Source organism: Scyliorhinus torazame, chromosome 20, assembly GCF_047496885.1.
Source record: "Scyliorhinus torazame isolate Kashiwa2021f chromosome 20, sScyTor2.1, whole genome shotgun sequence".
Taxonomy (NCBI): domain Eukaryota; kingdom Metazoa; phylum Chordata; class Chondrichthyes; order Carcharhiniformes; family Scyliorhinidae; genus Scyliorhinus; species Scyliorhinus torazame.
The window spans coordinates 41143919-41156803 of NC_092726.1; the positions used below are offsets into that span (position 1 = coordinate 41143919).

A 12885-nucleotide genomic window follows, 5' to 3' on the forward strand; every position below is an offset into this window, starting at 1 on the left:
TAATGGTTTTTCTGTTTCCAATTGGATTCCCAATTCAAATTTAGGTTATCTCGGAGTCGTTAGGCCACTTCTAAGTCGAGTCCCATCAGAGTCGCCAGTAAATGTTGCTAATTTGCTGTTGTCTCTTAATTTGGCTCTGTTTAATTACCTTTGCTCAAGAGTCGCCAGGTATCTTTCGACACCGTCACAAGGTTTAAAACCGAATACTGATCAAAGACTCGCTACACCAGTTAGTAAGTTCAAAAGCAATGCCCATTTATTTACATTTATTTACAAACAGTCAAATCTACTCATGTATAAAACTCTACACCTAAACTATCAATATTGCTAAAAGCCTATACTTAGCAGCGGGTGGTCTTCAGGCAGAAGAACAATGGCCGTTGCTCGGTTCTGAGGCTGCTGGGTTGAGCTGTTTACAGGATAGCAACTAGGAGCGTCTAACTCGTAGCGTGCGTTGACTTGGAACTTACTTGGTCTGGTGTAGCTGCTAGGCAGGTCTCTCCTCGCTGAGAGCCAAGGCCAAGAGAGAGATCCTCTCTTGGGGAGTCCTTTTTACACCCCAAAAGGGCTTCGCGCGCCTTAAACTTTGCCCCAATTAATTGGGCCGTTTCCCAATTGTCCTTATCGATTTTCATCCAATAGAGGGGTGCGTTCCCTGGTCGCTGGGCGTGTCTTAGGTGGCCGTTGGTTTGCTTTGTTTTAGCCTCCTCTGGCGCCGGGATGTCTGGCTTAGCATTGTTTACCTAAATGTTGCCTTTTGTTCCCGGGGATGGCTCATTAGTACGTAGATGGCTGAGCAGTACCGGTCCTGCCTGAGAGCTAAGTCTCGAATCAACAGACAGACCTTGCATCTGCTTGCCTTTTCGGTATTGCCCAATGTTCCCTGCATTCTCTGCAAGTGTCCATTTTGTAATCAGGACGTAGCCATCCCAGATAGCTACAGGGCCCACTCCTGCTGCTACGTTCCATATTTCTATGTCTCTCTATGATCCTCTCCATAGTTGTCCTGAAAAGTTTGTGCAGTTTCTTCGCCTGAACTCCCATAGCTGAATGTTCTTCCGAAGTGGCGTCATATATCAATTCCAGGACATTGCCACAGAGATGGTGAAGTTAGTGATACCTCGTCTCCGATTGGTTGAAGTATTACGTGTCATGATGACTTTATGATGACTCCACCACAAACAACTGACCCATTAACCAATCATTTTGTGTTTAGCAGATTCGGCAATCATTGACCCTCTCAATCAGATTGAATATTACACCAGTCACAGTTTGGGCGACACGGATCCAGGATCCGGATATCCTGAAGTTCAATGCTCAAATATTCGGGGTATGTAGAAATTTACTTTCAACAATCTCGTTCCTGATCTTCACTCTGTAATATCTGAAATATCAAAAAAGATGGACCATAAAATGAGAGGTTCAAGGATCTTAGGTATTGCACAATGATTTCAGTAACAGAAACATCTGAAACGCTTGAGTCTGAAACAATGTCTTATTATTTCTCCCAATTATAGAAATTAATTTAAAATAAACGCTTCCTTGCGATTCTTCACAAGCCCCTGGAGGCTGTGAAATATTTACAGATTGGTGGGATATTCATTCACTGGGAACATTGTGAATTTAAACTAAAATTGAAAATACTGCCGCACAACTTTGGCCAATAAATCTCCACGGTCAAACTCAATGACTTTACACTGCAATCGATCCACGTTCCTGCCCCGGTATTACTTGGGAGAGAAGGATTAAAGTATATCATTCTAACTGCACTTTATTCGTAATTACCCTCAATTACAAACACTTGTGCCTCTCAGCTCCTGATTCTGCCGACTATGACGATGCTCAGACTGAAACCATTGTCTCTCAGGGTGGACACTTGCTGCTGGATCCTGGGTCTGATGATTTCTTCACATTGGGAAAGTTCGGCGGTGATCTCCACATTCTGGGTAAGATAAATTTTGATTCTTCTGCTTCTTTGAGAATCGCTCTGTAACGTCGATGATTTTCTCCAACTTTGCTAAGATAGGCTCTGGCTTGAAAGATGAGCCCAATGGCCGACCTGACGATTTTGCTAATTCTGGGGCACGCAGCGCTTGATGAACTTGATAAACAGGTTGTTTAACAGGAGGATCATACACTTTTCAGAATTCAAGTTTGGCAATGCGCGTTTCCTCGAAGAATCATGATGTGCCATTAGGGGTGACACTTCTACATTCCTGGGCTGTCTAATTCCAGAACCTTTCATTGATCATCGTGCACGTTTGAATTTTCTTGGATGTTTTGACATTTCCACTTCCTTCTTGCTGTCTCCTGCTGCGACTGCGTTCCGAGCAGAGTATCACCTCTGGTTATTGCCTCAGTCACCCACCCTCTTGTGCGGAATTGACTCTCTGGATTGAGCTATTCCCATCGCTCAAGGAGCAAAGTAAAACTTGCTATCAGTTCATGTCGCGAATGCAAGGAATTTTTAAAAAGCAACTACTTTCAGCCCAATGTTAATCTGAAGTATGTTTATCCCCACACTGTACAACAGTCAGACCCTAATTGACCCCGCGTTATCGGTTCCTTCCACGCCTGCTCACAATACCAATGTTATCTGTGACACAGACCGGGGGTTCCTACCGTCATTGGGCAGTGACCGTTTACATCAAAGGTTTGCACATCTGCATTGCACTGTAAATCGGTGATGGTTGATTCCATTTTCTTGTGAATGTGGCGCGGTGCTGGGGAATGGCCTGCCCCATATGATTTTTGGAGTCCTGGAGTATTCCCACTGGTTTACTGATGGGACATTATGAAAAGAAGATGTACAATGTTTCAGATAGAAATGAAAAAGGTCAGTTCCATTCCAAATGTTCCGAAAGAGAAAAAATAATAGATGTGATCTCCTGCGATGATGATGGAATTGGTTGCAAGCCTAACCCAACACGTTTCCTTTCACCCCTCTCAGATAATAGTCAACTCCACATCCCAGAGGTTCCGTCCGCAGATGTGTGACTCTGCGTTGAATCTGATGGAAGACACCATAACTTTTCCAAAAATATCATCGCTTCGATGATGCTTTACTGCCCGATATAAATATTGTATTTGAGTGAATGACAAATTACTTCCTGTTCTGTTTATTAGAAACACATTTGTCTCCTTATTGTGTGTTAAAGAATTAAAAGCAAAATAGTATATCCAGTATTGGACTGCCCATATTGAAACCGTGTTAAATCGCACTGCATTGTGGAACCGAACCGGTATTATAATTAAAGAACTGATGCTTAATTATGTCAGGTGTATTTGAAGACCATTTATAAATCCCTCACTCTGACACCATCACATAAAGATTAGGAGTGTTAAATGCATTATTTCTCTGTTTTACCTCCAGTTCTTGCTGACGTGGAGATGCCGGCGTTGGACTAGGGTGAGCACAGTAAGAAGCCTTACAACACCAGGTGAAAGTCCAACAGTTTATTTTCGAATCACTTGCTTTCGGAGCACAGCTCCTTCCTCGGGTGAAGGAGCTGCACTCCGAAAGCTAGTAATTCGAAACAAACCTAAGGCTTTAATCAGAATTTAACGTGTCTTTCTCACTTTAATTCCACAAGTTATATATTGAGTTTCCATTAGTGTTGTCTCACTCAAGAGATCCCCGGCAGTACTACCCAGTAAATTTGATTATCCCTCGATTGCAATAAGCTTTAATACAGAAATATCAGCCAACAGAAACCACCATTATTATAAATAAACAAAAAAAAAGTGGACACTCTCAATAAGTCAGACAGAACTTGCTGAGAGAGGGTGAAGAACAGAAATAAATAAAGTTCTGCTCACCTCGCTCTCGCTGTCTTTCCTGCCGGTGAATTTGTTGCGTTTTGCTCTCTCAGGTTCACAACTCCCCATGTTCAGTAAAGCTGGGGGGAAGGACGGTGTAGATTAGTTGCTTTCGGAAGACTTCAGCTGGTGGAAGTGATAACACTTCCTGTCTCCAGCTGCTCATGATGCCAACAGTTAACAGCGAGCCACCCATCCCGAAATTCTCACTTACATAATATTTTTCAGAGATATACTCTCCAAAGTCTCAAACTTTATCATCTCCCAAATTTGCACAGCGCCTTCCTGCTCCTTTCCAACTTCCAGAACACTCAGGAGACTTGGCCATCCACGATAAAGCAGTTCGCTTGCCTGACGTGCCATCCATCACAGTGTGCATTTATTCACCACTCACCCCGCTCCCGATTGACGCAGCGGTAGCAGTGTGCAACTCAACAATGTTAATACGACAGCATCTCTAAAACCACGCATTCTACCAGCTCGAAGGGCAAAGTTCACAGAATAACCGGAAACAGCGCCAACCAAATTCCCATCTCACATTGAGAGGTGAATCCCTCCATCCAACATACTGGGTGTTCCCATTGACCAGAAAGGGAACTGGGCCCAGCCATATAAACTGTGGCTATCAGAAATGTTCAGAGGCTGGGAATCCTGCGGAGTTAACTCACCTCCTGACCACCACCCCCCTCCCCCCAAACCCTGCCCACCATCCTGCAAGGCACAAGTCAGGAGTGTGATGGAGTACAAAAGTGTAGAGATCACAACTGGTTAGAGAGCGACACTGTTCACATAGAAATTATAAGTTTTGGAGGGGTGAAATTCTCACAAAGCTGCACTTCAAAAATGAAGAATAAATCGTCAAAAACTTAAAACCGGCTGTGCTGCTCCCTGGGAAACCCAGAGACAAACACCGATCAATGAAGCTCTGAGATAAATTTGTGTTTAAAAGGTGTGAGATGCACAATGTGCCAGTGAAAAGGCGGCTGCCGATTTCCTCTGTGTCTGTCAATGAATTAAAGACTCAAAACCCTCTCTGTCTCAAACCTCTGTAAGTGTGGCTGATTCAACTGTTTCAAGGCTGCCGCCTGCTGGCGGCTCACAGCTGCTGCAGGCTCTGCTCTGCGGCCGGAGACCACAACCTTTCGCATTAACGATCTGGAAGGAGGAACTGAGGGCACTCCTGCTAAGTTTGCAGATGATGCAAATATCTGCAGAGGGACAGGTCGTATTGAGGAAGCAGGGGGGACTGTCGAAGGACTTGGACAGGCTAGGAGAGTGGTCAAAGAAGTGGCAGATGAAATATGATGTGGAAAAATGCGAGGTTATGCACTTTGGAAGTAGGAATGGAGTAACAGGTTATTTTCTTAAATGGGGAAATGCTCAGGGAATCTGAAGCACATAGGGACTTGGGATCCTTGCTCACGAAATTCTTAAGGTTAATCTGCAGGTTCAGTCGGCAGCTGGGAAGGAAATAAAATGATAGCATGCATGTCGAGAGGGCTAAAATAGATGACCAAGGATGTACTTCAGAATCTGTATAAAGCCGAGGTCAGACCCCATTCTGACCAGTATCTGAGAACCTTATCTAAGGAACGATGAGCTGACTTTGTAAAGGCTCCAGTGGAGGTTCACAAGAATTATCCCTTGAATGAAGAACTTGTCGCATGAGGAACAATTGAGGACACTTTGTCTGTACACCTTGGAGTTTGAAAGGACGAGGGGGATCTTATTGAACCTTGCAGGATACTGCGTGGCCTGGATAGAGTGGATGTGGGGGGGGGGGGGGATGTTTCGACTTGTAGGAAAAACTTGAACCAGAGGACACAATGTCAGTCTGAAAGGATGATCCTTCAAAACAGAGATGAGGAGTACTTTCTTCAGTAAGAAGGTGGTGACTCTGCGGAACTCTGCCGCAGAAGGCTGTGGAGGCCAATTCACTGAGTGTCTTTGAGACAGAGATAGAAAGTTTCCTGATTAAAAATGGGAGCATGGATTATGGGGAGAAGGCAGGAGAATGGGATGAGAAAAATATCAACCATGATTGAATGGCGGAGCAGACTTCATGGGCGGAGTGGCCTACGTCTGCTCATATGTCTTATGGTCACCTGGACCACAACTGGCTAGAAACAGATTCTCTGTTCACAGAGAAAGGATACAACTGTCGGGCCACAACCTTTTAGAGACAGACTCTCTGTCCTCAGACTTTTAGATGTTTTATTGTCACATAGTCTGATTCCAGAGCAATGAGGAGTAAAAGGTAAACAACCTTAAGGCAGCTGAGCTGCTCCGTGGAAAACTCAGAGACAACCCCAGATCAATGAGGCTCTGAGATAAATGTGTGTTTAAAAGGTGTGGGATGTGCCAGTAAAAAGGCGGCTGCACATTTTTTCTGTGTCTGTCAATTAATTAAAGACTCAAACCCTCTCTGTCTGAAACCTCTGTCTGTGTGGCTGATTCAACTGCTTCAATGCTGCCGCCTACTGCCGGCTCACAGCTGCTGCAGGCGCTGCGCTGCGGTCGGAGAGACGGTGACGACTGCGGTTGTTTCCCCACCGGGACGCCAGAGGACGGCGGTCGCTCTCCCCGCTGCGGCTGCCGCTCCTCCCTGTTCAACCTCTTGTCCGCAGCTCGGCCCGGCCGCTGGCGGAGCATGCGCGTCCCGGTGTTGGGCGGGACAGCCGAATGTTGCCATGTGGTCGCCGGGACTTCCTCCCCTCCACCCACCAGATATTTCAGAGAAAAGTGGAAGAAGCATCTGTTGGGAAAGGGGGGAATTGACTTAACATCTGAGAGGGACTACACGCACCCCCCCCCCCCCGCCCCCCCACCCCCACCTCGCCCGCCCCTAGGAGGGGAATTCAAATCAAATCAACAACCGGTCATTTAACAACCGGTCAGTGACGGCTGCGGGACTGCGCATGCGCCACCGCATCTCCCAGACGATTTAAAGATAAATCAAATTGCCAAAACAGATCAAAAGGGGAATCGAAGCTTCAGGACCGAGAGGGAAGAGGAATTCTGACGGGAGAGGATGCGAGTAATTATAATCATCAGGTACAAATTAAATATTCAAACAGAGCTGCCTGTGCGCATGTGCGGAGGGGCCTTCCACCAGAGGGCAGCGCGCGGGCCATCACCTCTTTGAAGCCGTCACCCCTTGCACCTCAAGATGAGTGGCGGGTGTCACACCTGGTCGGCGCAGGATTGGAGGGCCGAAGGGCCTGTTCCTGTGCTGTACTTTTCTTTGTTCTTTGACAATGTAGGGCGCTGTTCAAATGCATTTAATGTACTGTAGGGCACTGTTTGAATGCATTTTATTTCCTGCAGGGCACTGTTTAAATGCATTTGATTTACTGTAGGGCACTGTTTGAATGCATTTTATTTCCTGCAGGGCACTGTTTAAATGCATTTGATTTACTGTAGGGCATTGGTTAAGGACATTTGAATTACTGTAGGGCACTGTTTAAATTCATTTGATTTACTGTAGGACACTGTTTGAATGCATTTTATTTCCTGCAGGGCACTGTTTAAATGCATTTGATTTACTGTAGGGCATTGGTTAAGGACATTTGAAATACTGTAGGGCACTGTTTAAATTCATTTGATTTACTGTAGGGCACTGTTTGAATGCATTTTATTTGCTGTAGGGCACTGGTTAAGTACATTTGAATTACTGTAGGGCACTGGTTAAGGACATTTGAATTACTGTAGGGCACTGTTTAAATGCATTTGATTTACTCTCGGGCACTAGTTAAGTACAATTGAATTACTGTCGGGCACTGTTTAAATGCATTTGATTTACTGTCGGGCATTGTTTAAATGCATTTATTTTACTGTTAAAAGCTAGTTATTCGAAACAAACCTGTTGGACTTTAATCTGGTGTTGTGGGACTTCTTACTGTGCTCACCCCAGTCCGACGCCGGCATCTCCAGATCATGAATAACTGGAGAGAACGCAGAGAAATAATGAATTTTTCACTCCTAATCTTTATGTAATGGTGCAAGGATTGGAGATTTTACAAAATTGCCTTTAAATTCACACCGTGTGAAGAACTCAGCATCAGTTATTTAATTATAATAATGGTTGGGTTCTACAATGCAGTGCGATTTAACAGAGCTTTAATATGGGCAGTGCAATACTGGATATACATTCTGTTTCGTTTTTCATTCTTAAAGAGACAGAAGGCAGATTCTTTCACACAAAATAAGGAGAAAAATTTGATTCAAATGAACATAACAGGAAGTACTCTCTCATTCACTCAAATACAATATTGATGTCGGGAAGCAAACCATAATCGAAGCAATGACATTTTAGAAACGTTATGGTGCCTTCCAGCAGATTTAATGCAGAGTCATATATATGCGGACGTCACCTCTGGGATTTGGAGTTGACTATTATCTGAGAGGAGTGAAAAGAAAGAAAATATCATCGAAAGTGATCACATCGATATGTTTGTGCTCTTTCGGCACATTTACAATGCAAGTGGCCTTTTAAAATTCCTTCCCAAATCATTCTTCATCTTCGCACTTTCATAGTTTCCCCATCAGTAAACCAGTGGCAATACTCCAGGAGACCCAAAATTATATGGAACAGACCATTCCCCAGCACCACACCACATGCACAGAGGAATGGAATGAAACATCACTATTTAACAGTGCAATACAGATCTGTAAACTTTGGAGGCAAACGTTCACTGCCCAATGATGGTAGAAACTCCCGGCCTGCGTCTCAGATAACCTTGGTATTGTGAGCAGACGTGGAAGGAACCGACAACGCGGGGTGATTTAGGGTCTGATGGTTGTATAATGTGGGGTTAAACATACTTCAGATAAACTCTGGGCTGAGAGTAGATGCTTTGTTTAAATTATTTGCATTCGTGACATGAACTGATAGCAAATCCCACTTTGTTCCTTGATCGATTGGAATAGCTTCAATCCAGAGGGAGTCATTTCTGCACAATTGGGTGGGTGACTGAGGTAACAAAAAGAGGTGATAATCTACTCGGAACGTAGGCACAGCAAGAGACTGCGAAAGGGACATGGAAATGTATTTGGATGTCCTCAAAACATGCAACAAAATTCAAACATGTACGATTACCAATGGAATTAGACAACCTAAGAATATAGATGGGTCACTGCCAATGGCATGAAGCACATCAAGACTCTTCGAGGAAACGCGCAAAGCGGAATTTGAATTGTGAAGAGTGAATGATCCTCCTGTTAAGCAGCTTGCTTACCCAGCCCACCATGCGCTGGGTGCCCCAAATGCAGCAAAATCTTCAGGTCGTCTATTGGGCTCATCATTCATCCCAGAGCCTTTCTCAGCAAAGTTGGAGAAAATAAGCGACGGTACAGAGCGATTGTCAAAGAAGCAGAAGAATCAAAGGCTTACCCAGATTGTGGAGGTCACCGCCGAACTTTCCCAATGTGAGGAGATCATCAGACCCAGGATCCAGCAGCAAGTGTCCACCCTGAGAGTCAATGGTTTCAGTCTCAACATCGTCATAGTCAGCAAAAACAGGAGCTGAGAGGCACAGGTGTTTGTTATTTTGGTTAATTACGAACAAAGGACAGTTAGAATGACATACTTTAATCGTTGTCGACGAAGTAATGCCGGGACAGGAAGGTGGATCGATTGCGAAGTGATATCATTGAGTTTGAGCGTGGAGAATTATTGGTACATGTTGTGCGGCAGCATTTTCAATTTTAGTTTAAATTCATACAGTTTCAACTGCATGAACCATCCCAACAAACTGCAAACATTTCACAGCATCCAGAGGTTTGTGGAGAATCACAAGGAACCGTTGATTCTTAATTAATTTCTATTATTGGGAAAAATGATGAGACGTTGTTTAGATGTTTCTGTGACGGAAATCATTGTGCAATATCTAAGATCCTTGGATCTATCATTGCATGGTCGATATGTGTGGGTATTTCTGATACTATTTCAGATCTTACAGAGATGGTGGCAGGTAAATTTCTACCTACCCTGCATATTTGCGCATTCAACTGATATTCAACCTGATTGAAGGAGTCAATGATTACAGAACCGAGCTCCAGAACCGAGTGGGGAGCAGAAGTCTGACGGGAAAGGATGCGAGTAATCATAATAATCAGATACAAATTAAATATTCGAACAGAGCTGCCTGTGCGCATGTGCGCATGGGCTTTCCCCCAGACGGCAGCGCACGGACCATAGCCTTACTCAAAACGTCTCCCCTGGCAACTCAAGATGGCCGCCGTCCGTCACACCGAGCAACTCAAGTTAGCCGCCATCCGCAGGATGTGGTTGTGGCGTCGGCTCCTGCAGCCCATTGTCCAGATTGGATGTGATTGGATGGAGCAGGAGATTGACAACAATTCCCTGAAACAGAGACTGGACAATGGCAGCATCTTTACTGACTAAACAAGCGCACATTGACTGAGCTTCAGCTCAATCTCAACGATGGCCATTGTCCAGCTCCACGTTGAATCCACGCTGTCCACGGTGAAATGTCCTCCTCACAATTGAGACGTTTATCCTCAGATTGGACATTGCCCATCACCCACAGTATAACAGAGATTGCAAACACAAATCACAGCCGATGTGCAAGAGCCACGCTGCCCAACGCCAGAGTTATGTTTGACAAACTCTAACCTGGTTTTGATTCTGGTGGCACGCATTGCAATCCGGCGTGGAATTATTCTCAGGAAGAGAGACATCAGGTTAAGATCATATGGCACCTTTGGTCTTTTAATCTCTCTCCCACTAACAGTCCCCGAACAGGTACAGCACGGCAATCAGACGTCCGTTCAGGTTCGGTGGATTGGCCATGGTAAATTGTCCCATGGTAAAGTGCCCAGGGATGTGCAGGTTAGGTTACGGGGTTATGGGGATAGGGCGGTGTGGCTGGTACGGTGCACTTTCAGAGGGTTGGTGTAGACTCAATGGGCCAAAGCACTTCCTTCTGTAATTGGAGTCATAGAAGCATGCAGCACAGAAAAGGCCCCTCGGCCCATTGCACTGGTAAAAAAAACGAACGTCTAACCATTCTAATTCCATTTTCCAGGATTTGTATGCCCTGTAGGTATTCAATGAGATTCCATTAAATTATCTCTTGATGTCCATGATAGAATGTACTTCCACTTCAATATCAGGCAGTATATTCCCGGCAATAGTCACTGACGATATTAAAAACAATTTCTCATGTCGCCTCTGTCTCCAAACCATCTACAACCGCTTCATCAATGACCTTCCCTCCATCATAATCTCGCTGATAATTGCACAATGTGCAGCACCATACACAACTCTTCAGATACTGTAATGGAAAATGTGATAACACATGTCAGGCAGCATCTGTGGAGAGAAAATAAATTAGCCGAGTTATATGCCACAAGAATGCATCTCTATGTTCTGTGTGTCCCCTCAGTCTCCTGTGCGCCAAGAAAAACACTCCAAGTCTATTCAATCTCTCTTGATAACTATAAACTCTCCAGCCCAGGCATCAGCCTCGTCAATCTCCTCTCAACCGTTTCCATTTCTATGACATTCGTGCTATATTGTGGATTCCAGAACCCTACTACATTCATATTCAAACATTAATGTAAACCACAAACAACACGGTCCCCATCACCGATCACTGCGGGACCCCATTGTCACACGCTTCCAGTCAGCAAAAACACCCCTCGACCATCACTGTCTGTTTCCTGCCACTTAGCAAATTCTGGATCCAATTTGCCAAATTCCCCGTGATCCCATGTGCTCCTACCTTCGCCATCCCATGTGGAATCTTATCAAAAACTTTGCTGAAGTCCACGTAGAATACGTCAAATGCATTGCCCTCATCGACACACCTGGTCACCTCTTTGAAAAATTCAATCAGGATGGTCAGTTATCACGTTCCCTGAAGAAAACCATGCTGACTGTGCTTGATTAACCTCTGCCTATCGCAATGCAGATTAACTGAGTCCCTCAGGATTGCATCAAAAAGTTTCCCCACCACTGAGGTTAGACTGACTGGTCTGTAGTTTCCTGGTTTAGCCCTCCTCCTTTTGTGAATAAAGGTACCATATTGGCTACCCTCCAGTCCTCTGACACCGCTCCAGTGGCCTGAGAGGAATTGAAAATTATTGCCAGCGCCCCTGGTACTTCCTCCCTTCCCTCACTGAGCAGCCTGGGATAAATTTCATCTGGCCTGGAGATTTGTCCACTTTTAAGCCTACCAGACCAGTCAGGAACTCCTCTCAATTTCAGTTGATCGCTTTAATTTTATTGCAGTCCTTCTCCCTAGTCCCTATATCCACGCTGCCCTTCTCAGAGTGACCACGAACACAACGTATTCCCTAAGTATCCTGAATACATCCTCCGGCTCCACACACAAATTATTGCTGTGGTCCTTCATTGGCCCTACGCATTCCCTATAGTTAACCTTTTACCCCTAATATACTTTTAAAGCAATTTAGGATTTTCCTTCATTTTGCCTACCAGTATCGTTTCATGTCCCATTTTTGCTCTCCTAATTTCCTTTCTAAATTCCCTTTCGACATTGCCTCATGATGCCGACGACCCAGGTTCCATCACAGCCCTGGATCACTGTCCGTGTGGAGTTTGCACATTCTCCCCGTGTCTGCGTGGGTCTCACTCCCACAATTCAAAATTAGATGTAGGTGGATTGGCTACGCGAAATTGGAAAAAAGAATTCAGTGCTCTGAATTTAAAAAAATATATCTTTCTATGTAAAACAAGAAAGAGAACCGATTGGGGGGGACCGCAGATTTGAGCAAGGGAGGTGCGATGGAAATTACCGGAAATGGGAAGAGAAGCGGATTAAGACGCCAAAAGATTTGTTTCTTCGGGATCGGTTTGCTGGATTGAAGGAGCTGGAAGCGAAGTACGGGTTGGAGCAGGGAGACATGTTTAGATACATGCAGGTTCGAGATTTTGCCATAAAGGAGATACAGAACTTCCCGGAGGAACCGGCTTCCACATTGCTGGAGGAGGTGCTGACGGCAAGGCGACTGGAGAAGGGGGCAGTGTCAACGATGTACGGAGCTATTTTGGAAGAGGATAAGGCCCCACTGGACGTG

At 44.9% G+C, this 12885-nt stretch overlaps 1 long non-coding RNA gene across 2 annotated transcripts; it reads left to right on the plus strand.

The window, feature by feature from the left end:
- Positions 1 to 1264: 1264 nt before the first annotated feature.
- LOC140397048 (uncharacterized) lies at positions 1265 to 3103 on the plus strand. Of its 2 annotated transcripts, none has more exons than XR_011936679.1 (3): positions 1265 to 1330; positions 1815 to 1946; positions 2951 to 3103. It is a non-coding gene; the product is annotated as an uncharacterized lncRNA (long non-coding RNA). The 2 variants fall into 2 exon arrangements; XR_011936680.1 differs by lacking the exon at positions 1265 to 1330 and adding an exon at positions 1373 to 1435.
- Positions 3104 to 12885: the final 9782 nt, after the last annotated feature.